Source organism: Coregonus clupeaformis, chromosome 40, assembly GCF_020615455.1.
Source record: "Coregonus clupeaformis isolate EN_2021a chromosome 40, ASM2061545v1, whole genome shotgun sequence".
Lineage (NCBI taxonomy): Eukaryota > Metazoa > Chordata > Actinopteri > Salmoniformes > Salmonidae > Coregonus > Coregonus clupeaformis.
The window spans coordinates 24359722-24385800 of NC_059231.1; the positions used below are offsets into that span (position 1 = coordinate 24359722).

General features: G+C 48.0%; 1 protein-coding gene across 1 annotated transcript in view; it reads right to left on the bottom strand.

Annotated features, from left to right (window-relative positions):
• LOC121571630 (transmembrane protein FAM155A-like) overlaps window positions 1-26079 on the bottom strand; it is a 166504-nt gene that overhangs the window by 69043 nt on the left and 71382 nt on the right. The gene's annotated exons all lie outside the window — the stretch shown is intronic.

Below are 26079 nucleotides of genomic sequence, written 5' to 3' on the forward strand. Positions count from 1 at the left end.
CGCAGGGCCAGACGGATTACCAGGACGTGTACTCCGAGCATGCGCTGACCAACTGGCAAGTGTTTTCAATGACATTTTCAACATGTCCCTGACTGAGTCTGTAATACCAACATGTTTCAAGCAGACCACCATAGTCCCCGTGCCCAAGGACGACCCATAGCTCTCACGTCTGTAGCCATGAAGTGCTTTGAAAGGCTGGCCTTGGCTCACATCAACACCATTATCCCAGAAACCCTAGACCCACTCAGTTTGCATACCGCCCCAACAGATCCACTGATGATGCAATCTCTATTGCACTCCACACTGCCCTTTCACACCTGGACAAGAGGACCACCTACGTAAGAATGCTATTCATTGACTACAGCTCAGCGTTCAACACCATAGTGCCCTCACACTCATTACTAAGCTAAGGACCCTGGGACTAAACACCTCCCTCTGCAACTGGATCCTGGACTTTCTGACGGGCCGCCCCCAAGGTGGTAAGGGTAGGTAACAACACATCTGCCACGCTGATCCTCAACACGGGGGCCCCTCAGGGTTGCATGCTCAGTCCCCTACTGTGCTCCCTGTTCACCCATGACTGCATGGCCAGGCACGACTCCAACACCATCATTAAGTTTGCCGTTGACACAACAGTGGTAGGCCTGATCACCGACAACGATGAGACAGCCTATAGGGAGGAGGTCAGAGACCTGGCCATGTTTAGCCAGGATAACAACCTCTCCCTCAACGTGATCAAGACAAAGGAGATGATTGTGGACTACAGGAAAAAAAAAGAGGACTGAGCACGCCCCCATTCTCATCGACGGGGCTGTAGTGGAACAGGTTGAGAGCTTCAAGTTCCTTGGTGTCCACATCACCAACAAACTATCATGGTCCAAACACACCAAGACAGTCGTGAAGAGGGCACGACAAAGCCTATTCCCCCTCAGGAGACTGAAAAGATCCTCAAAAAGTTATACAGCTGCACCTTCGAGAGTATCCTGACTGGTTGCATCACCGCCTGGTATGGCAACTGCTCAGCCTTCTACTGCAAGGCACTACAGAGGGTACTGCGTATGGCCCAGTACATCACTGGGGCCAAGCTTCCTGCCATCCAGGACCTCTATACTAGGCGGTGTCAGAGGAAGGCTCTAAAAATTGTCAAAGACTCCAGCCACCCTAGTCATAGACTGTTCTCTCTGCTACCGCACGTCAAGCGGTACTGGAGTGCCAAGTCTAGGTCCAAAAGGCTTCTTAACAGCTTCTACCCCCAAGCCATAAGACTCCTGAACATCTAATCAATTGGCTACCCAGACTATTTGCATGGACTTTCTAAATAAGTGTTCTAATCACACCGGTTTGACCGTACACTGGAGGGACCACTGTAGAATGATCACACCCATGTGTTTGAATGTGTCATAGGGTTAAGTGTTTTGTTCACAGAATATTAACACATTGTCATCAGAAGAGGAATGTGTGTAATTGTGTTCGCAGTAAATACTATTGCACAGTGTCATACCATGTACAATATATGTGTCACGCCCTGGCTCTGGGGACTCTTATATGTTGAGCCAGGGTGTGGATTTTCTATGTGTTAGTTTCTGTGTTTTGTTCTAGTTCGTGTATTTCTATGTTGGCCAGGGTGGTTCCCAATCAGAGGCAGCTGATTCTCGTTGTCTCTGATTGGGGACCATACTTAGGCAGCTTGTTTGTTACTGTTTTATTGTGGGATCTTGTTCCGGAAGGTTTGTGTTCAACCCAGGACTTCACGTATCGTTTGTTTTGTTGTTTTGGTTCGTGTTGTTGTACATTTAATAAAGTATGTACGCCTATCACGCTGCGCCTTGGTCCGCTGTTTATAACGACCGTGACAGAAGATCCCACCTCAACTGGATCAAGCAGCGTGACGAGGAGAGAGGATGGACCTGGGAGGAGATGAGTGAGAGTCTGACAAGAGGGATGGAGGCCATGAGCACGGGGGAGAGACAAGCCCCCCCAAAAAATGTTGGGGGGCTCACGCCGTGGACGACGAGGCAGCAGGAGGCCGCGATAGAGCGGTTTAGCCGGTTAGCAGAGGAGGCCACTAGGTTACGGGGGTCACTGGTCATGAGGGAGAAGGAGAGTGTGGAGGCACGGCGAGAGGAACTGAGTAGGCAGCAGAGGGAGTGGAGGTTTATAAGTAAACCCAGTCCCGCTCCTCGCACCAAGCAAGTGGTGTGTGTCACCAGTCCGGTCCGGCCCGTTCCTGATTCCCGCACAAGGCCAGTGGTGTGTGTTCCCAGTACGGTCAGGCCCGTTCCTGCTCCCCGCACTAAGCCTGTGGTGCGCGTCGCCAGCCCGGTCCGGCCTGTTCCTGCTCCCCGCACCAAGCCAGTGGTGCGCGTCGTCAGCCCGGTCCGGCCCATTCCTTCTCCCCGCACCAAGCCAATGGTGCGCGTCGCCAGCCCGGTCCGGCCCGTTCCTGCTCCCCGCACCAAGCCAGTGGTGCGCGTCGCCAGCCCGGTCCGGCCCGTTCCTGCTCCCCGCACCAAGCCAGTGGTGCGCGTCGTCAGCCCGGTCCGGCCCGTTCCTGCTCCCCGCACCAAGCCAGTGGTGCGCGTCGTCAGCCCGGTCCGGCCCGTTCCTGCTCCCTGCACCAAGCCGGTGGTGCGCGTCGTCAGCCCAGTCCGGCCCGTTCCTGCTCTCCGCACCAAGCTAGTGGTGCGCGTCGTCAGTCCGGCACGGTCCGTGCCTGTTCCACCGGTGCCTGGTCCGGCACCGGTCAGCTGCTCCACGCCGGAGCCAGAGCAATCCGCTCCACCGGTGTTCAGTCCAGCTCCGGCCAGCGGGGCCAGACCAGACCAAGGGCACAACGGGGGGGGGGGTAGAGAGAGTGTGGTGGTCACGCCCGAAGCCGGATCCGCCTCTGAGGCGGAATGCCCACCCGGCCCATACCCTCTTGTGTTTGGTTGGTGCGGTCGCAGTCCGCGCCTTTGGGGGGGGGGTACTGTCACGCCCTGGCTCTGGGGACTCTTATATGTTGAGCCAGGGTGTGGATTTTCTATGTGTTAGTTTCTGTGTTTTGTTCTAGTTCGTGTATTTCTATGTTGGCCAGGGTGGTTCCCAATCAGAGGCAGCTGATTCTCGTTGTATCTGATTGGGGACCATACTTAGGCAGCTTGTTTGGCACTGTTTTGTTGTGGGATCTTGTTCCGGAAGGTTTGTGTTCAACCCAGGACTTCACGTATCGTTTGTTTTGTTGTTTTGGTTCGTGTTGTTGTACATTTAATAAAGTATGTACGCCTATCACGCTGCGCCTTGGTCCGCTGTTTATAACGACCGTGACAATATGGAAAGATCTAGGCAATGGGGACTGTCAAATTGTTACATGCAGAGATCCTTAAAATAGTCCGAATTAATCTAAGATAACTCATGAAATCTGTAATGATTTTGGACCTTTTTGCCAAGGTCTTAGTCACGTAATTTTTCATATAACTAAGATGTTTGGTGCAGTATTTCTCAAGTGAAAAAATGTGCATGAAAAGGAGTCATATCTCAACAAATACTTTTTTGAAGAATCTCTAATGTTGACCAATCCCCAATGAAGGGGCGTATACTTTGGCTTCCGAACTTCGGCTTGCCTCAAGAAAAAATGGTGTGTGCTCGAACAGCTGAAGAAAACCCTGAGGAACGCTGCCAAATACCAAAACTTCACCAAATGTCATCATAGTATATGTGCAAACTGTTTCAACTGGGAAGCATACAGTAAGCTTTAGAGCTGTCAAATCCACAAGTGGCTCCGTTACCTTATTAAGGACACTGCCATTAGACCACCCAATTTAATAATCCATCAAATCCAATGCAGCCATATTAGAAGTAGGCAGTTCTGAAAATGTTGTCTTATTGATGCTTTTCAACTGCACAAATAAGGAGAATGTAGCCAGGTGGCTTTTGTAGGCTGTATTTCATTTAATGGTTTTACATGATACTTATTATTTCTATCGTCGATAGCACCTACACTTTTTGTTTTAAACTTCTAACACGGTAGGGATAATAATGAAGGGAGTGGTTTTGACCATACGAGAGCAGACGCTCATCGATTTGTCAGCTCACAACGCAGTTACACCTCCAACACCGCCAAAACATCCACTATGCGGATGTCGGCCAACGCGGGTTAACACTTGATCTGATTGAATCGAGCCCCAAAGATTCTTCCTCATCAGTGTAGCACAGTTTGTGAGCTCTCCAAACAACGTGTCCACTTCGAGATTGAGAACAATATAAATGTAATTATATACTGTATTTAATGACTGAACAGAAATGAGCATAACCAAACATTGTAGATTACAGGGGGAATTGTGGGGATTAACTGTGACTACTATTGAATACTGAAAAATACACTGCTCAAAAAAATTAAGGGAACACTTAAACAACACATCCTAGATCTGAATGAATGAAATAATCTTATTAAATACTTTTTTCTTTACATAGTTGAATGTGCTGACAACAAAACCACACAACAATTATCAATGGAAATCAAATGTATCAACCCATGGAGATCTGGATTTGGAGTCACCCTCAAAATTAAAGTGGAAAACCACACTACAGGCTGATCCAACTTTGATGTAATGTCCTTAAAACAAGTCAAAATGAGGCTCAGTAGTGTGTGGCCTCCACGTGCCTGTATGACCTCCCTACAACGCCTGGGCATGCTCCTGATGAGGTGGCGGATGGTCTCCTGAGGGATCTCCTCCCAGACCTGGACTAAAGCATCCGCCAACTCCTGGACAGTCTGTGGTGCAACGTGGCGTTGGTGGATGGAGCGAGACATGATGTCCCATATGTGCTCAATTGGATTCAGGTCTGGGGAACGGGCGGGCCAGTCCATAGCATCAATGCCTTCCTCTTGCAGGAACTGCTGACACACTCCAGCCACATGAGGTCTAGCATTGTCTTGCATTAGGAGGAAACCAGGGCCAACCACACCAGCATATGGTCTCACAAGGGGTCTGAGGATCTCATCTCGGTACCTAATGGCAGTCAGGCTACCTCTGGCGAGCACATGGAGGGCTGTGCGGCCCCCCAAAGAAATGCCACACCACACCATGACTGACCCACCGCCAAACTGGTCATGCTGGAGGATGTTGCAGGCAGCAGAACGTTCTCCACGACGTCTCCAGACTCTGTCACGTCTGTCACATGTGCTCAGTGTGAACCTGCTTTCATCTGTGAAGAGCACAGGGCGCCAGTGGCGAATTTGCCAATCTTGGTGTTCTCTGGCAAATGCCAAACGTCCAGCACGGTGTTGGGCTGTAAGCACAACCCCCACCTGTGGACGTCGGGCCCTCATACCACACTCATGGAGTCTGTTTCTGACCGTTTGAGCAGACACATGCACATTTGTGGCCTGCTGGAGGTCATTTTGCAGGGCTCTTGCAGTGCTCCTCCTGCTCCTCCTTGCACAAAGGCGGCGGTAGCGGTCCTGCTGCTGGGTTGTTGCCCTCCTACGGCCTCCTCCACGTCTCCTGATGTACTGGCCTGTCTCCTGGTAGCGCCTCCATGCTCTGGACACTACGCTGACAGACACAGCAAACCTTCTTGCCACAGCTCGCATTGATGTGCCATCCTGGATGAGCTGCACTACCTGAGCCACTTGTGTGGGTTGTAGACTCCATCTCATGCTACCACTAGAGTGAAGGCACCGCCAGCATTCAAAAGTGACCAAAACATCAGCCAGGAAGCATAGGAACTGAGACGTGGTCTGTGGTCACCACCTGCAGAACCACTTCTTTATTGGGGGTGTCTTGCTAATTGCCTATAATTTCCACCTGTTGTCTATTCCATTTGCACAACAGCATGTGAAATGTATTGTCAATCAGTGTTGCTTCCTAAGTGGACAGTTTGATTTCACAGAAGTGTGATTGACTTGGAGTTACATTGTGTTGTTTAAGTGTTCCCTTTATTTTTTTGAGCAGTGTATATAAACGCAACATGTAATGTGCAGTTTTGTCACACAACACAATGCCACAGATGTCTCAAGTTTTGAGGGAGCGTGCAATTGGCATACTGACTGCAGGAATGTCCACCAGAGCTGTTGCCAGAGAATTGAATGTTATTTTCTCTAACATAAGCCGACTCCAACTTAGTTTTAGAGAATTTGTTAGTACGTCTAACCGGCCTCAGACCACGTGTAACAACTGCAGACCACGTGTAACCACGCCAGCCCAGGACCTCCACATCCGGCTTCTTCATCTGCAGGATCGTCTGGGACCAGCAACCCGGACAGCTGATGAAACTGAGGAGTATTTCTGTCTGTAATAATGTGAGTGCGTGCTTACGTGCTTACGTGTGTGTGTGTGTGTGTGTGTGTCAATGTGAGTCAATGTGAGTTAGCACCTGTGTGTGTCCTGTGTGTATGCATCACAGTACGTATATGTGTTGCACAACATTCACTCTCAATGCTGGAAGCTTTTAGGACTGACAGTAACCTAGTGACACCTCCATGTTGCCATGGTTACAACAACACTACTGGAATCTGTGTGGCTGGAGGTCATAGGCTAAAGGTTAAACAGAAGTTTCTGCCATCGTCTCTTATAACCAAAAAGAGCTTCTGGATATCAGGACAGCGATTACTCACCTCGTATAGGACGAAGATTTTTTCTTCAACGAGGCGGCCGCGAAGGATATCCTACAGACACCCGACAAGGCCCAAATCCCCGTCATTCGCATGAGGAAGAGACGGAGATATCGTGGACGTAGGTCGGGGTGCCTTGTAAGGATCCGACGGCGAGCGAGTAAATTGCCGCTCCCATCAATCCTATTAGCAAATCTTCAATCATTGGAGAACAAATTGGATGACCTAAGATTACGGTTATCCTACCAACGGGACATTAAAAACTGTAATATTTTATGTTTCACCGAGTCGTGGCTGAACGACGACATGGATAACATACAGCTAGCGGGCTATACGCTACATCGGCAGGATAGAACGGCTGACTCCGGTAAGACAAGGGGTGGCGGTCTGTGTATATTTGTAAACAACAGCTGGTGCACAAAATCAAATACTAAGGAAGTCTCAAGGTTTTGCTCGCCTGAGGTAGAGTATCTTATGATAAGCTGTAGACCACACTATTTACCAAGAGAGTTTTCATCTATATTTTTCATAGCTGTCTATATACCACCACAAACCAATGCTGGCATTAAGATTGCACTGAATGAGCTGTATAAGGCCATAAATCAACAGGAAAACGCTCATCCAGATGCAGCACTCCTAGTGGCCGGGGACTTTAATGCAGTGAAACTTAAATCCGTTCTACCTAACTTCTACCAGCATGTTAAATGTGCCAGAGGAAAAAAAACTCTAGACCACCTTTACTCCACACACAGAGACGCATACAAACCTCTCCCTCGCCCTCCATTTGGCAAATCTGACCATAACTCTTTCCTCCTGATTCCTGCTTATAAGCAAAAACTAAAGCAGGAATCACCAGTGACTCGGTTAATAAAAAAGTGGTCAGATGACGCAGATGCTAAGCTACACAACTGTTTTGCTAGCACAGACTGGAACATGTTCCAGGATTCTTCAGATAGCATTGAGGAGTACACCACATCAGTCACTGGCTTCATCAATAAGTGCATCGATGATGTCGTCCCCACAGTGACCGTACGTACATACCCCAACCAGAAGCCATGGATTACAGGAAACATCCGCACTGAGCTAAAGGGTAGAGCTGCCGCTTTCAAGGAGCGGGACTCTAACCCGGACGCTTATAAGAAATCCTGCTATGCCCTCCGACGAACCATCAAACAGGCAAAGAGTCAATACAGGACTAAGATTGAATCGTACTACACTGGCTCTGACGCTCGTCGGATGTGGCAGGGCTTGAAAACTATTACAGACTACAAAGGGAAGCACAGCCGCGAGCTGCCCAGTGACACAAGACTTCCAGACGAGCTAAACCACTTCTATGCTCGCTTCGAGGCAAGCAACACTGAAGCATGCATGAGAGCACCAGCTGTTCCGGATGACTATGTGATCACGCTCTCCGTAGCCGATGTGAGTAAGACTTTTAAGCAGGTCAACATTCACAAGGCCGCAGGGCCAGACGGATTACCAGGACGTGTACTCCGAGCATGTGCTGACCAACTGGCAAGTGTCTTCACTGACATTTTCAACATGTCCCTGACTGAGTCTGTAATACCAACATGTTTCAAGCAGCCCACCATAGTCCCCGTGCCCAAGGACTCTAAGATAACCTGCCTAAATGACTACCGACCCGTAGCACTGACGTCTGTAGCCATGAAGTGCTTTGAAAGGATGGTCATGGCTCACATCAACAGCATTATCCCAGAAACCCTAGAACCACTCCAATTTGCATACCGCCCCAACAGATCCACAGATGATGCAATCTCTATTGCACTCCACACTGCCCTTTCCCACCTGGACAAGAGGAACAACTACGTGAGAATGCTATTCATTGACTACAGCTTAGCATTCAACACCATAGTGCCCTCAAATCTCATCACTAAGCTAAGGATCCTGGGACTAAACACCTCCCTCTGCAACTGGATCCTGGACTTCTTGACGGGCCATCCCCAGGTGGTAAGGGTAGGTAACAACACATATGCCACACTGATCCTCAACACGGGGGCCCCTCAGGGGTGCGTGCTCAGTCCCCTCCTGTACTCCCTGTTCACCCATGACTGCATGGCCAGGCACGACTCCAACACCATCATTAAGTTTGCCGACGACACAACAGTGGTAGGCCTGATCACAGACAACGATGAGACAGCCTATAGGGAGGAGGTCAGAGACCTGGCTGTGTGGTGCCAGGATAACAAACTCTCCCTCAACGTGACCAAGACAAAGGAGATGATTGTGGACTACAGGGAAAAAAAGAGGACTGTGCACGCCCCCATTCTCATCGACGGGGCTGTAGTGGAACAGGTTGAGAGCTTCAAGTTCCTTGGTGTCCACATCACCAACAAACTATCATGGTCCAAACACACCAAGACAGTCGTGAAGAGGGCACGACAAAGCCTATTCCCCCTCAGGAGACTTAAAAGATTTGGCATGGGTCCTCAGATCCTCAAAAAATTCTACAGCTGCACCATCGAGAGCATCCTGACTGGTTGCATCACCGCCTGGTATGGCAACTGCTTGGCCTCCGACCGCAAGGCACTACAGAGGGTCGTGCGTACGGCCCAGTACATCACTGGGGCCAAGCTTCCTGCCATCCAGGACCTCTATACCAGGCAGTGTCAGAGGAAGGCCCTCAAAATTGTCAAAGACTCCAGCCACCCTAGTCATAGACTGTTCTCTCTGCTACCGCACGGCAAGCGGTACCGGAGTGCCAAGTCTAAGTCCAAAAGACTTCTCAACAGCTTCTACCCCCAAGCCATAAGACTCCTGAACAGCTAATCATGGCTACCCGGACTATTTGCACTGCCCCCCCAACCCATCCTTTTACGCTGCTGCTACTCTGTTAATTATTTATGCATAGTCACTTTAACTCTACCCACATGTACATATTACTTCAACTACCTCAACTAGCCGGTGCCCCCGCACATTGACTCTGCACCGGTACCCAGCTGTATATATAGCCTCCCTACTGTTATTTTATTTTACTTCTGCTCTTTTTTTCTCAACACTTTTTTGTTGTTTTATTCTACTTTTTTATTTAAAATAAATGCACTGTTGGTTAAGGGCTGTAAGTAAGCATTTCACTGTAATGTCTGCACCTGTTTTATTCGGTGCAGGTGGCCAATAACATTTAATTTGATTTGATTTGATTCGATCGGGTCACCGCTTTGATGTTAGCGGAGAACGACAGGGTGTTGTCCAGGGTCACGCCAAGGTTCTTTGCACTCTGGGAGGAGGACACAATGGAGTTGTCAACCGTGATGGCGAGATCATGGAGCGGGCAATCCTTCCCCGGGAGGAAGAGCAGCTCCGTCTTGCCGAGGTTCAGCTTGAGGTGGTGATCCGACATACACACTGATATGTCTGCCAGACATGCAGAGATGCGATTCGCCACCTGGTTATCAGAAGGGGGAAAGGAGAACAGTAATTGTGTATCGTCTGCGTAGCAATGATAGGAGAGACCATGTGAGGATATGACAGAGCCAAGTGACTTGGTGTATAGAGAGAATAGGAGAGGGCCTAGAACTGAGCCCTGGGGGACACCAGTGGTGAGAGCACGTGGTGCGGAGACAGATTCTCGCCACGCCACCTGGTAGGAGCGACCTGTCAGGTAGGACGCAATGCAAGAGTGAGCAGCGCCGGAGATGCCCAACTCGGAGAGGGTGGAGAGGAGGAACTGATGGTTCACAGTATCAAAGGCAGCGGATAGGTCTAGAAGGATAAGAGAAGAGGAGAGAGTGTTAGCTTTAGCAGTGTGGAGAGCCTCCGTGACACAGAGAAGAGCAGTCTCAGTTGAATGACCAGTCTTGAAACCTGACTGGTTTGGATCAAGAAGGTCATTCTGATAGAGATAGCAGGAGAGTTGGCTAGAGACGGCACGCTCAAGAGTTTCGGAGAGAAAAGAAAGAAGGGATACTGGTATGTAGTTGTTGATATCGGAGGGATCGAGTGTAGGTTTTTTGAGGAGGGGTGCAACTCTCGCTCTCTTGAAGACGGAAGGGACATGGCCAGCGGTCATAGATGAGTTGATGAGCGAGGTGAGGTAAGGGAGAAGGTCAACGGAAATGGTCTGGAGAAGAGAGGAGGGGATATGGTCAAGCGGGCAGGTTGTTGGGTGGCCGGCCATCACAAGTCGCAAGATTTCATCTGGAGAGAGAGGGGAGAAAGAAGTCAAAGCATAGGGTAGGGCAGTGTGAGCAGGACCAACGGTGTCATTTGACTTAATAAATGAGGATCGGATGTCGTCAACCTTCTTTTCAAAATGGTTGACGAAGTAATCCACAGAGATGGAGGAGGGAGGGGGGGGGGAGGAGGAGGAGGATTCAGCAGGGAGGAGAAGGTAGCAAAGAGCTTCCTAGGGTTAGAGGCAGAGGCTTGACATTAAGAGTGGTAGAAAGTGGCTTTAGCAGCGGAAACAGAGGAAGAGAATGTAGAGAGGAGGGAGTGAAAAGATGACAGGTCCGCAGGGAGTCTAGTTTTCCTCCATTTCCGCTCGACTGCCCGGAGCCCTGTTCTGTGAGCTCGCAATGAGTCGTCAAGCCACGGAGCAGGAGGGGAGGACCGAGCCGGCCGGGAGGATAGGGGACATAGAGTGTCAAAAGATGCAGAAAGGGAGGAGAGGAGGGTTGAGGAGGCAGAATAAGGAGATCGGAGGGAGAAGGATTTAGCAGAGGGAAGAGATGATAGGATGGAAGAGGAGAGAGTAGCGGGAGAGAGAGAGCGAAGGTTGCGACGGCACATTACCATCTGAGTAGGGGCAGAGTGAGTAGTGTTGGAGGAGAGCGAGAGAGAAAAGGATACAAAGTAGTGGTCGCAGTGAGATTAGTAGAAGAACAGCATCTAGTAAAGATGAGGTCAAGCGTATTGCCTGCCTTGTGAGTAGGGGGGGACGGTGAGAGGGTGAGGTCAAAAGAGGAAACGAGTGGAAAGAAGGAGGCAGAGAGAAATTAGTCAAAGGCAGGTGTAGGGAGGTTAAAGTCACCCAGAACTGTGAGGGGTGAGCCATCCTCAGGAAAGGAACTTATCAAGGCGTCAAGCTTATTGATGAACTCTCCAAGGGAACCTGGAGGGCGATAAATGACAAGGATGTTAAGCTTGAATGGGCTAGTGACTGTGACAGCAAGGAATTCAAATGAGGAGATAGACAGATGGGTCAGGGGGAAAATAGAGAATGTCCACTTGGGCGAGATGAGGATTCCTGTGCCACCGCCGCGCTGACCAGATGCTCTCGGGGTATGCGAGAACACATGGTCAGATGAGGAAAGAGCAGTAGGATTAGCAGTGTTTTCTGTGGTAATCCATGTTTCCGTCAGCGCCAAGAAGTCGAGGGACTGGAGGGTAGCATAGGCTGAGATGAACTCTGCCTTGTTGGCCACAGAACGGCAGTTCCAGAGGCTGCCGGAGACCTGGAACTCCACGTGGTCGTGTGCGCAGGGACCACCAGATTAGAGTGGCAGCAGCCACGCGGTGTGAAGCGTTTTAATGATATGTGTTGTAAATACAGTATGTCATTTAATTATTCTGTTTTTGCATGGGCTTTTTAAGAAATGTCTGCTTCGTCTTTTGTCACTTGACTGCTTGGTGGCACAGTTATTGCCCTATGTTGGTCATGTCGTTATTGTAAAAGAGAATGTGTTCTCAATGATTTAGCTGGTAAAAAAAAAAGGACTTACCAAAAATGCCTAATTTACTAAGTTCGCCGTATTGTACTGTGCTCTCTGTTACTCTTTTTTGTATGGCCATTAGCACAGTATACATGACCCAAATTCTAGCTCCAAGACATAGTGCTAAAACAATGACATCATATCTAAATTCCTCCATCTTTATGCACCTTCACCATTGAAATTGAGAGAGAGTGAGAGAGAGAGAGAGAGAGAGAGAGAGAGAGAGAGAGAGAGAGAGAGAGAGAGAGAGAGAGAGAGAGAGAGAGAGAGAGAGAGAGAGAGAGAGAGAGAGAGAGAGAGAGAGAGAGAGAGAGAGAGAGAGAGAGAGAGAGAGAGAGAGAGAGAGACTCAGTGTGATAGTAAGAGAGTTAGAGATAGGACTGAAAGAAAGAGAGATGTAGAGTTGGAGGTGAGGGGTGACTGGTGCATTGCAGGTGAGAGAGAGGGAGTCAGGCCCCTGCAGTGCTCTACTGTAAGGCAACATCAATCCAGACCCAGGTTACCTGCCAAATAAAATGTATTATTATCTCTGCCTCCTGTTTCCACTGAGAGATGGGAAGGACGTGGAGTACGCTAATACAGTTATTTTATCGATAGGAATGGGGAAAAGGGGACTCATTCACTGATAAGCACACCAAAGCACACCAAAGAAATGATATGCGTAAGAAAGACGGCACCTCCAATAGCCAATTTCATACCATAGCCTGCTGAATTTGCAGGTTAACTTTTCTTTCATTTTGATTTGATTTCTTTCATTTTTATTTGATTTTTTCACTTTGAATGTGGCACTGACTCTCCCATGGATTGATGTTTCAGCATCGTCTCAACGAAGAGTTCGCTGTACGATTAGCCATGTGCGACATAAACGCGCAGTTACAAGCCCAGCTCGAGCAGGCTCGAGTAAGTGGTGGGTGCACGATCAAAATCTACCTTCGGAACATGAATGAAGCCTGAGCTGGACCTATGTCAAGTTTTTTTGTCTACATTTTTTTAAACGGTCCTATGCAGCTGTTTTTATCTCACAATTAAATCATTTCTGGGTAACAATTAAGTACCTTATTGTGATTGTTTTCAATCCAAATGGTCAAAGAGCATTTTCCCAAGCAAGAATTTGCTATGTCAGTCTGGGAGTGATCTGAGTGTGGAGGGGAAAACTGAAAACTAGCTGTTATTGACAGAGATGTTTGGAACTCTCTTTCTTATTGGTCTATTAACTAATTTACCGCCGGGTGATGTCACCATGCATAAGAGCATCATCTGTTCCGGACGACTGTGTGATCACGCTCTCCGTAGTGGATGTGAGTAAGACCTTTAAACAGGTCAACATTCACAAGGCCGCAGGGCCAGACAGATTACCAGGATGTGAACTCCGAGCATGCGCTGACCAACTGGCAAGTGTCTTCACTGACATTTTCAACCTCTCCCTGTCTGAGTGTAATACCAACATGTTTCAAACAGACCACCATAGTCCCTGTGCCCAAGAACACTAAGATAACCTGCCTAAATGACTACCGAACCGTAGCACTCACGTCTGTAGCCATGAAGTGCTTTGAAAGGCTGGTCATGGCTCACATCAACACCATTATCCCAGAAACCCTAGACCCACTCCAATTTGCATACCGCCCCAACAGATCCACAGATGATGCAATCTCTATTGCGCTCCACACTGCCCTTTCACACCTGGACAAAAGGAACACCTATGTGAGAATGCTATTCATTGACTACAGCTCAGCGTTCAACACCATAGTGCCCTCAAAGCTCATCACTAAGCTAAGGACCCTGGGACTAAACACCTCCCTCTGCAACTGGATCCTGGACTTCCTGATGGGCCGTCCCCATGTGGTAAGGGTAGGTAACAACACATCTGCCACGCTGATCCTCAACACGGGGGCCATTCAGGGGTACATGCTCAGTCCCCTCCTGTACTCCCTTTTCACTCATGAATGCATGGCCAGGCTCGACTCCAACACCATCATTAAGTTTGCCGAAGACACAACAGTGGTAGGCCTGATCACTGGCCATGTGGTGTCAGGACAACAACCTCTCCCTCAACGTGATCAAGACAAAGGAGATGATTGTGGACTACAAGAAAAAGAACAGGACCGAGCACGCCACCATTATCATTGTAGTGGAGCAGGTTGAGAGCTTCAAGTTCCTTGGTGTCCACATCACCAACAAACTAATATGGTCCAAGCACACCAAGACAGTCGTGAAGAGGACACGACAAAACCTATTCCCCCTAAGGAGACTGAAAAGATTTGGCATGGGTCCTCAGATCCTCAAAAGGTTCTACAGCTGCACCATCGAGAGCATCCTGACTGGTTGCATCACTGCCTGGTATGGCAACTGCTCGGCCTCCGACCGCAAGGCACTACAGAGGGTAGTGCGTATGACCCAGTACATCACTGGGGCCAAGCTTCCTGCCATCCAGGACCTCTATACCAGGCGGTGCCAGATGAAGGCCCTAAAAATTGTCAAAGACTCCAGCCACCCTAGTCATAGACTGTTCTCTCTGCTACCGCATGGCAAGCGGTACCGGAACACCCTGTAGATAGCCTCGCTATTGTTATTTTTATTGCTGCTCTTTAATTTCTTGATACTCTTATTTCGTATTTTATATAGTATTTTTTTGTGTTATTTTTTGGGGTATTCTTTCTTAAAACTGCATTGTTGGTTAAGGGCTTGTAAGTAAGAATTTCACTGTAAAGTCTACATCTGTTGTATTCGGCGCATTTGAGGAATACTTTTTGATTTGATTTGATTTGATTTACTACCCTGCATGAATCTGCAGGTAGCTAACCAACCGGGTTCAATGTTAGAAAGCAAATGGCTCTGATATAAGAATAATAAGATCATAAATGTAACGTTAGCTAGCGAGCCAGAACGCTAACGTTAGCTAGGTAGCTAACTGTACACTTTAACTTGAAATGAAACCACTTTCTGTCAAAATTTGAAACGTGTAATATCTGAAAATGTAGCTCATTGTTTAACTAGCTAATATTAACTGGCTGGCTCGCTAGCTAACGTGATGTGTATATTGTTATTATTCGTATCTCAGAGCCGTTTGCTTGGCTCGTTAGAGCCTAATGTTAGCTAGCTAACATTGAACCTGGTTGGTTAGCTACCAGCAGATTCATGCAGGGTAGTAACGTCATGAGTTGGGATTATGGGACATTGTTTAGCTAGCTAGCTAGCTAATGTTAGCTGGCTGGCTCGCTAGCTAACGTTACGTGACGTGTATGATCTTATACGTTGTTTACCTAGCTAGGTTAATTGTTTACCTAGCTAGCTAGTGTGATGTCACGAGAGGCTGTGTCCTGGAGGGACGTTACATTCCCCTGAGGTGGCTGCAAACCCAGACAGCTATGGCTCCATCTGCTGGTATGGTCGGGAACTCCACCCCTCTATGGCCAATCTTCCCACGCAGCTGAAACAAATGAGGGGCTGATGAGCTGAAGGTTTGGGAAGGGAAGAGACACAGTCTCCAACCTGGGCTCTCTGGAGGACAAGAGTGCTGCACGTCCACTTCCATGAGGAATATAAGGATTTGGAGATACTTACCTTTGGGAAATACTCACCTTTGGATATATGCACCTGTGGAAATACGTGAGAGACATTTGGAAGGACTTTTTGCTGGGTTGGCCACTAGCTGCAACGTGGACTACAGTAAGGCTGGGGAAAAGTTATCTGAGCGAGTGAGAGTTATGACTTTGGATGTGGAAGAGACATCCCTGAACGGTTAACCCTTAAAGAGCCACAAGAGAACAGAATTTTGTTATATTTTTGTTAATTTCCCAAGACCTATAATAAAATCCTTGTTTTGTTTGAACCTTGTCTCCTTGCACTACTTGAGCAATCCCGCTGAAAGCTGTGTAGCCTCTCGTGACGTCACAGATGGTGGAGAATACGGGCACGCTCAAGCGTTAATAGTGCATGTCAGAGGAGGATACCGAAGGTTTGATCACCCAGTTTTCCAAGTTGGCCGTAGGCTCCCCGCCGACTGAAATGGAGGACATATTGAAAGCCCTTGTTGCTGGCCAGCAAGCCCAGATGCAAGCAAACGTGGCTCTCTTGGAGGAGCAAAAGAAAGCCAACCTTCTGAAGGCAGAGGAATTGCAGTTGCAGAGACAGAGGGTGGTCCAAAATACCCGCCCAATAAAGGCAAGTGACTTTATATCTAAGATGGGAGCTACCGATGACATTGAGGCATACCTGCATGCATTTGAGGCCACGGCCACTAGGGAAGCCTGGCCCAAGCAACAGTGGGTTGGTCTGTTAGCCCCCTTTCTAACCGGGGAATCGCTGAATGCTGTCCGGGGACCTGGGCCCTGACCAGGTTACTGACTATGATGCCCTGAAGTCTGAGATCCTCAGCAGATATGGACTCACAAAGTTTGGTATGGCCCAGCGCTTTCACAGCTGGACCTTCCAACCAGACCAACCTCCTCGGGCGCAGATGCATGAACTTGTCCGAATCGCAAGGAAATGGCTGGATCCGCAGAGGAATACAGCAGCGGCGGTGGTGGAGGCCGTTGTGGTGGATCGTTACCTCACGCGCCCTGCCTTATGAGGCAAAACGGTTCATCAGTCAACAGGCCTTGACCACGGCTGATCTGACCGTGGAAGCTGTGGAAAAGTACCAGGCCACAGCGGAGATGCTGAATGCTTCCCGAAAAGACCCCAGGAGGGCGGCCCCACCACAAATGGGAAGAACCCGTCCAAAGGACCCCAAGGTCTCGAACCCAGCCACGTCAGGACTTATCCCGGCTCCAGGGGGAGCCAGAAACCAGGCGGGTCCAAGAAGAGTACACCAGGAGGGGGAAACTTCGACAGTGTTACCGGTGTGGGGAGATGGGACATATCTCCTGGCAGTGTGGGAAACCAGCCGATGAACCTATGCCCACTGCGGAGTCCTCCAGCTCAGCACCCACACACCGTTTTGCCTCGCTCTTGGGAGTCGTAGATGGCGGCCCAGATCGACCCCCCACCTGCCCGGTAACTGTGAATCACCATGATGTGGAGGCCTTACTGGATTCTGGTAGCCGGGCCACCCTGGTGCGTAAGGATTTGGTGGGCCCAACGTGTCTGACCCCGGGGAAAGTCCTCCCAGTTTCCTGTGTCCATGGGGACACCAGAGAATACCCCATTACTGAACTTACAATGACCAGCACACGGGGAACCATACACACGACGGCGGGGGTGGTTGATTCCCTCCCCGTCCCTGTCCTAATTGGACGAGACTGCCCAGCCTTTTACCCACTCTGGAGAGAGTCTCAGGAGAGGATAACCCGAGTACCTCGGAAACGGAGAGGCAAGACTCATCCTGGGAAGGCTCCGGTGCAATCCTCCGAGTTACTCACTCCCGCCCGGGCTCTGATAGGGATGGCAGGTGCCCAGACCGACACAGAGACGGAGCTACAGAATCTGGACAAAGAACTGTCTGGTCTGAAGGGGACCGCTGAGAGGTATCGTTTGTTAAAGCAACAGTTAGACATGAAGACAGAAGAGTTAGATATCCTCCAGGCTAAACTCCAACAGAGCTCCTTCCCTAAGCAACAGGAGGAGCTGGAGAGGCTGCGCAGGACCATCGAGGAGTGTGAGGAGACCCTGCGCAGTAGTAAGGAGGTCCAGAAGAAGGCAGAGGAGAAGTACAAGGTGTTGGAGAACAAGATGAAGAATGCGGAGGCAGAGAGAGAGAAGGAACTGAAAGCTGCTCAACAGAAGCTAAACTCTGCTAAAACCAAGGCTGATGCGTTCAGTAAGAAACTCAAGGAGAGACAACAGGAGGCTGAGTCCCTGGTCCTAGAGTTGGAGGAGTTGAAGAGAGAGCAGTCTGGCAAGCACCACGGCAATGCGGACGCCCTCTCCCGGCGTGATGCCTTCTTCGCTGCCTTTACCCCGACGAGGACGTCGGTCCCGAGGAGGGGGATGTGTGATGTCACGAGAGGCTGTGTCCTGGAGGGACGTTACATCCCCCTGAGGTGGCTGCAAACCCAGACAGCTATGGCTCCATCTGCTGGTATGGTCGGGAACTCCACCCCTCTATGGCCAATCTTCCCACGCAGCTGAAACAAATGAGGGGCTGATGAGCTGAAGGTTTGGGAAGGGAAGAGACACAGTCTCCAACCTGGGCTCTCTGGAGGACAAGAGTGCTGCACGTCCACTTCCATGAGGAATATAAGGATTTGGAGATACTTACCTTTGGGAAATACTCACCTTTGGATATATGCACCTGTGGAAATACGTGAGAGACATTTGGAAGGACTTTTTGCTGGGTTGGCCACTAGCTGCAACGTGGACTACAGTAAGGCTGGGGAAAAGTTATCTGAGCGAGTGAGAGTTATGACTTTGGATGTGGAAGAGACATCCCTGAACGGTTAACCCTTAAAGAGCCACAAGAGAACAGAATTTTGTTATATTTTCGTTAATTTCCCAAGACCTATAATAAAATCCTTGTTTTGTTTGAACCTTGTCTCCTTGCACTACTTGAGCAATCCCGCTGAAAGCTGTGTAGCCTCTCGTGACGTCACACTAGCTACATGTCTTAAGACTCCACTATGCATGGTACCATTCTGAGTATGCCAGAGCGTAGAATAACTGATGAATTTACGAACGCACAACACCCGTTGAATATGGCCGGTGTCAGTAAACGTCTGCAAAATAGCAGAATAAAATGTTTGCCATCAGTGCGGGTTAGGCTGTTTTCATGTTATCCAGAGGTAAACAATGAACCACAATCCCAATTTTGTGTCTGAAAGTAAATAGCAAGCTAGCCAATGTTAGCCAGTTAGCTTGGGTGCTTGACTGCCGTTGTGTGGTCAGAACGCTCGGATCAACCCTACTCATTGGCCAGAGCATCAAGTGTGCGCTCTGAACGCTCCGAGAGCGAAACGAGATGGGTGGGGCTAAAGTTTAAGAGGGTGTGAACGATGTATGTACCAAAACATTCAAAGGCCATTTTCTCAATAGTGAGATTACAAGTTTATCAACTTTCAAAGCAGAATTACCTTCCCATTGTTCCATTAAATGCAGTGTATGATATACCATTTTGTAGCTCTGTGTCTCTGCTTTTATCCAATGTAAAAAAAAACACAATTTCAAATTTTGCTACATAAGACCGAATCAAGGCAGTCGGTCACATTTGGCAGCAGGTTAAGAGCTAGGCGGCCTCTCTCAATTGCAATGCTATGCTCACTGAGTCTGTACATAGTAAAAGCTTTCCTTAATTTTGGGTCAGTGACAGTGGTCAGGTATTCTGCTACTGTGTACTCTCTGTGTAAGGCCAAATAACATTCCAGTTTGCTGTTCTCTCTCTCTCTCTCTCTCTCTCTCTCTCTCTCTCTCTCTCTCTCTCTCTCTGTCTCTTTCACCCTCTCACTCGCTCTCTTTCTCTCTCGCTCTCTATCTCTCTCTCTCTCAACATCTGATCCCCTCTCTGCAGCAGCCTGTCATGTGAGGAGGAAAACAGAAAAGGAAAGAGACATTAAACATGTTGATATATGATGAAACACATACATTACATTATATTACCACCGGGCACCTAGCCAGAGAGAGAGCTGCCTGGCCCGTCAATACAGAGAGAGCTCAATACTTACTGCTCTACTTGCACACAGGCATACAGATGTAGGATCTTAATTTGATCACCCTGTTGCAGGAGAACTAAAACTTGTGGTGTATTTGAGATTTTAAAAGGCTTCTGAAGTTTGTAGTTTCCACTTAAACATTTCAGAATTGATTTTCCCTCACGAAAAAAGTGTCAACCCCTTGAAAAATGGCCATTAATTATAATCCACATTTACTGTTGCTGCAGGATTTTCCTGCTGTAGCAAACTGGCTCAAATTAAGATCCTATATCTGTACATACACATATGCATGTGTGACAGACATCACTATGCTTGCTTAACAGTATACTGTATCTTCCTTACTGGTACTTCATCTAGCATCTTCTGTCTTGCAAACACACGTGACTGCCCTCTTGACAAGGCTCTTGCCAGTTATGCCAACGAAAAGCTAGCAAATTCGATGGCGGCATTTCAAGCTGAGATTACCAATTGAACTTTGTTACACATGTTTAGGTTTGCAAACATGCAACAATGTACACACACACTTATGACTCACACACACACACACACACACACACACACACACACACACACAACACAGCTTTAATGCCTGACTGCATATGCATCTTCTTGCTGCATACCATGTGTCTTGTATTGCCAAAGACAAGATGGTTTTCCTCCAAAGTGGATTATCAGTAATCAATAGTGATTACAGGGAAGGGGCCTGGCCTACAGTGGGCTGTACAGTAGCCTGCGTATCTGTGAGGGCTGTAGTGTACGTGCCAGGCGTCAGATGTCAGTAGTGTACAGTAGAGTGTTGGACACGCTCCTCCATCACCACCCAGCCAAGGAGCAGGACTGCCAGGTCATCACTACTACTGTAATACACCACAGAGAAGCAGCCCATGTCAACACCCCAACCACTCTGTGTGTATGTGGCTGCTATTTATTCTGAGAGCACACACACAATACACATGTCCATGTGTATGCACACACACACACACAAACACACACAGAGTGACATCTTCTGAGGCTGAACAGCATAATTAGTGCTCAGGGTAAAACAGTCACGGTGGAAGTGAAAACGACTGGAAACAGCAGCACAACCCCCTGATGTGAAAGTGACAGCTAACAGGCCAAAGCTACTGTTACAGTTAGCAATCACACTGCTGCAAGGGCTGCTGTCAAGCAGTGTTTTACTCTAGCACATAGAGTAGCCAGCCAAATAGAAAAGTAGCCAGTCAGGCTCCCCTGAGCTGAGCGGGTCTGGGGGGGTCCAGGGGGGCAAGAAATGTTTGTCAAACATACTCTATTTTGGTGGCCTCTGCTACATTCTAATGCTAGGTTGTATTTTCAACAAGCAACTATCAGGAAATGACACTGATCTATTTTTTTCATACCTTCATCAGCTGTTGTAGAATATGATATAAAACACATGAAACAAATTGGTTACTGCACTGGGCCTAAATCATCAAACGTTTTCATAATTTATCTGCAGATAATCGCGTGCTGTGTGAATGCATCAACTCATTTACTGCTTGAGTGCTCGAGAAGTTGTGACTTGCGGGAGCGTGCTGGTGCTTGACTAAATGGCCAATCATATTGCTCAAATACAAATAGCATGACATTTACACAAGTAGTCTTCAATGGTTTTCACTTGTAGACTGTGACAGAGCAGGTAAATGTTGAACTGGAATGCAAAACTGCGGTGAAAAGTTACTGGCCTTCTCGGGAGGCAGGACAAACAGCAGACTGTCAAACCAGCAGTGTTTCCTTGTCATCACTCACTTTGTGACTGAAGGCGCCTGTCCTATCAAAAGATCGCTAGAATAAACATATTGTTCATTCTAGCAGGAGAGGGCTCTGAATACTTTTTTCTGCCTAGCAAATTGAAAAGTAGCCTAGTTAATTTAAGTAGAAAAAGCACCCGGCTGAAAATGAGTCTGTAATCGGCTGTATAGCCGACAGCCGGCGCAAGTGTAGGCTAGAGTTCCAATAGGCCAACAACAACTCATCCAACCCTGATTACCAGCAATCTGCACTCAGCAGTCAACTGTACCTACAAGAACTAGACTTAGAGCTAGCTACCAGTCCAGAGGTGACAGTTTACGTTTTAGGTCTCAAGTAAGTTGTTCATCACACAGAAAGAGCACATAGACATCCTGAGTAGAGCAATTCAAGCTCCAGCGTCACTATGTAAGTTTATCACCACAGAATGAGGAGAGGAGAGATCTAAAATAGCCTTGTAGTGTTTCTCTTCAATGGTGAGTGTCCACAGGATAGCTACATGTATGTCTCCTAACTCTGTGTAAAGCATCACAGCCTCCTCTCCTCTCCTGTAGTCTCCTCTCTGCTTATAGCAATAAAGACTGGCACAGATACAGTCACAAAGGTAATTATAAAACCAGGGTAATCCCAAACACACACAAACACACACAGACGCACGCACACACGCAAGCACTCATGCACACACACACACACACACACACACACACACACACACACACACACACACACACACACACACACACACACACACACACACACACACACACACACACACACACACACACACACACACACACACACACACACACACACACACACACACACACAATACACCAGTTGAAGAACTGTGTTTATCTTTGAGAGTTTAAATTAATTCACTGCCAGGTCCCTGGTCTTCCATTGTGTTTTTCTCAGGTCCATGTAGCAACAGAACAGTTGACTGTTCCCCTCTGGGTGTCATTGACCCAGTAAAACCACCCCGCTCTGCTGCTTTGCTTTGCCTCTGTAGAATAGTCTTTGTTCAAACCTCTGGTGAAAACAGTATTCCTCATAACAAGAGATAAAAACTGCAGAGTCCTGTGTGTGTGTGTCTGTGTGTATGTGTGTTTGCGTGCATGTGTGTGTTTGCCTCCGTGTGTGTGTGTGTGTTTGTTTGTGCGTGCCCCGTGACCAGTGTTTACTGCTGAAAAAAACTAACCACCTGTAGAGATAGAGCAGGTCACGCTTTCACATCATCATTAACACCTAAACTCACTCAGTCATACACACACACAAACACACATACGTTAACACCTCTGCATGCTTATTAACGACACCTACATTGACTTAGTCTAGCACTGGCACAATTAAACACTTTATTTAAATCTAGAACGACATTGTGGCAAGATAATACACACACACACACACACACACACACAGACAAAATAACACATTTACGTGCTCCAAAACATCGGCAAACATGATTCAGTCTAGATTCATGCACACTCAGATACAGTACGTACAGACACAAAAACACCAAATCAATGGTCTCTTGCCTGCTTACTCAAAGACAACCACGCAAACACACACACCACTGAAAGACACCTACAATGACTGTGTGTTTCTCCACAGGGAAACTGTCTCTCTCTCCACAGGGATATCCCTTGTATTATGTTCTCCCTCTCTGGGGATCTACATGCCTGCTAGTATCCCCCCCCTCTCTCTCCTCCCTTCAGTGTTTCTCTCTCTCTCTCTCTCTCTCTCTCTCTCTCTCTCTCTCTCTCTCTCTCTCTCTCTCTCTCTCTCTCTCTCTCTCTCTCTCTCTCTCTCCTCTCTCTCTCCTTCCCTGTTTCTCTCCTCTCTCTCTCTCTCCTCTCTCTCCTTCTCTGTTTCTCTACCCCTCTCTCTCCTCTCTCTCTCTCTGTCTCTCTCTCTCTGTCTTTTTCTCTCTCGGTGTCTCTCCCTCTCTCTCTCTCTCTCTCTCTCTCTCTCTCTCTCTCTCTCTCTCTCTCTCTCTCTCTCTCTGCATGCTGGGAGTGTTAGGTGCATGCTGGGAATTATATGAGTGAGTGCGAGTAGTGTCTGGAGTTAGATCGCCTGTGTTTTCTTTCTTGTTTCCTTTTCTTGGTGGTATTCCTTTTTATATGCATGATGAAGTTATTATTATTTATTTTTAGTGGTAGAATTAGGTATATTGTATTTCTTGTTGCAATTGCCCTGGTTTTGGTGGGGATGGAGATCCACGTGGGGATGCCGTACCTGTCACTTCGGCAAGGCTTCAGGTGTGTTACTGAAGCTACTGTCACTGTGGAGGAGTTTCTGGTCGCCGTAGGAGAGAAGGTAGGCTATGAAAATGTTGCTTATGCGTCGCGAATGAATAAAGCGGTGGTGGTTTTTCTTACAGAAGAGTGTCTTGTCGATCGGATGGCTGAGCAAGGTATACTTCTTAAAGGTATGTTTATTCAAGTTACGCCGCTTTTTTCTCCGTCATCAACGGTAACGATTTCGAATGTACCGCCGTTTAATCCCAATGAGCTATTGAAGCGCGATTTATTGCAGTTTGGGAAGTTTGCAAGTTCAATTAAAATTATCCCGTTGGGTTGCAAACACCCGGCTCTGAAACATGTTATGTCTTTTCGGCGACAGGTGTTTATGTTTTTGGACTCACTGGAGTAGACTTTGGAGTTATCTTTTAAAGTCAAGTATGACAACAGACTGTATATGGCGTATGCTAGTACAGGTAGTCAAAAGTGTTTTGAGGGAGGGGATGTTGGCCATAAGCGATATGCTTGCCCGAAAAGGGAGAAGACAGAGGGAGGGACGCAGGTGGTCCTCGTAATGCCTGGGCCCACTAATGTAGGGAGAGGTGGGCCGACAGTGGTAGAGCAGCCACAAGCACCTGTTGCTGAGGAACAAGTTGGCCGTGTTGAGGGTACTGAGTTGCAGCTTGTACCAGAGGGGAACATAGCATCTGATGTGCAGCAGAAAAATATTGTTGTAGGAAGTAAGGATGGATCTGGGGAGCCATTTCCCCAGACGGGTGAGGAGATGCCTAGTACAAGTGATGGGGTACAGGAGGGGGTTCAGGTGGAGCTAGTCTCCCAGGTAGTGGAGGAGATGTCCATTACGAGTAATGGGGTATGGGAGGGGGTTCAGGTTGGACTAGTCTCCCAGGTAGTGGAGGAGATGCCAGGTACGAGTGATGGGGTGCAAGTGGGGAGTGTTGAGAGGGATGTGGGGAGTCAGGGGTCTGTGGCCTCAGTTGAGGAGGATCAGGAGAAGGATATGGACATTTCTGATATCCCTGTTGATATGATAGCAGCTGGACCAGACTTTTGTGAAATCTCTTAAATTTGCAGATTATTTTTTATGTCGATAAATTTGTGAGGTCAGCTGTGGTGTTACAGAAGACGGTGTGGTTAGACCAGTTGAGTGTGAAGAAGCGTTTCCGCTTGAGGAAATGTGTTACTGCTGTCACGGCAGCAAAAGGTAGTGGGAAACGTGGTAAGGTTAAGAGAAAATTAAAACAATGATGATTATCATGCCTCATAGGGTGCATTTTTCTCTTTGTCTGGTTTCTCGGTGGTTTCTTCTGTTTTTCCTTTCTCTTTTCTATATGGAGGTACTAAGGGTAGGTTCTTTCAATGTTAATGGAGGAAGGGACAGGAATAAGAGGGCTTGGGTATTAGAAGTAATAAAACAGAAAAGGCTTAATGTAGTTTTTCTACAGAAGATACATAGTGATGAGGCTAATGAGATTGACTGGGGTATGTGGTGGGAGGGGCAGCATATACTCAGTCATTGTGCTAATTTCAGTGCTGGGGTGGCAATTTTGTTTTCCTCAGGCTCAGGGGTGACTGTGGTACCTACAACAGAGATTGTCAAGGGTCGTGTTTTATTGGTCAAGGCTTATTGGTTTTTTGTATTTAATTTTTTTATGTTTATGCTCCTAATGAGGGTACAGAGCGTATTGAGTTGAAGTTGCTCACTCAAAATGACCCCCGACTAGTCATGAACTTACAGGACAAGAGACATGAACTGAGGTCGCTTTTACATGAAAGAGTGAATGGTGCCTTGATTAGGTCTCGCTTTGCTACTCTCAAGGATATGGATGCTCCTAGCGTTTTTATTTTTAACCTAGGGCAGTCAACATTGCAACACAAACAGATGGTCTGCCTTCGTCTCCCTGATGGGAAGGTGACCACGGATGACGGTGAGAAGCGCCAACATGCCGTGGATTTCTACTCTGCCCTCTATAAGGCGAAGGATTGTGATCCTCTGTGTGCTGAACTGTTGTTACATGGACTTCCTCAATTTGTTTTCTATAAGCACTTTTGGGGGTCTATTGGCGGGGATTTTTATGAAGTGGTGTGTGAATCTTTTCATGAGGGTTCTCTTCCTGTATCCTGTCAACGTGCTGTGCTTTCACTGTTGCCAAGAAATTGGGATTTGGCTCTTTTAAAAAACTGGCGAACTGTTGCAT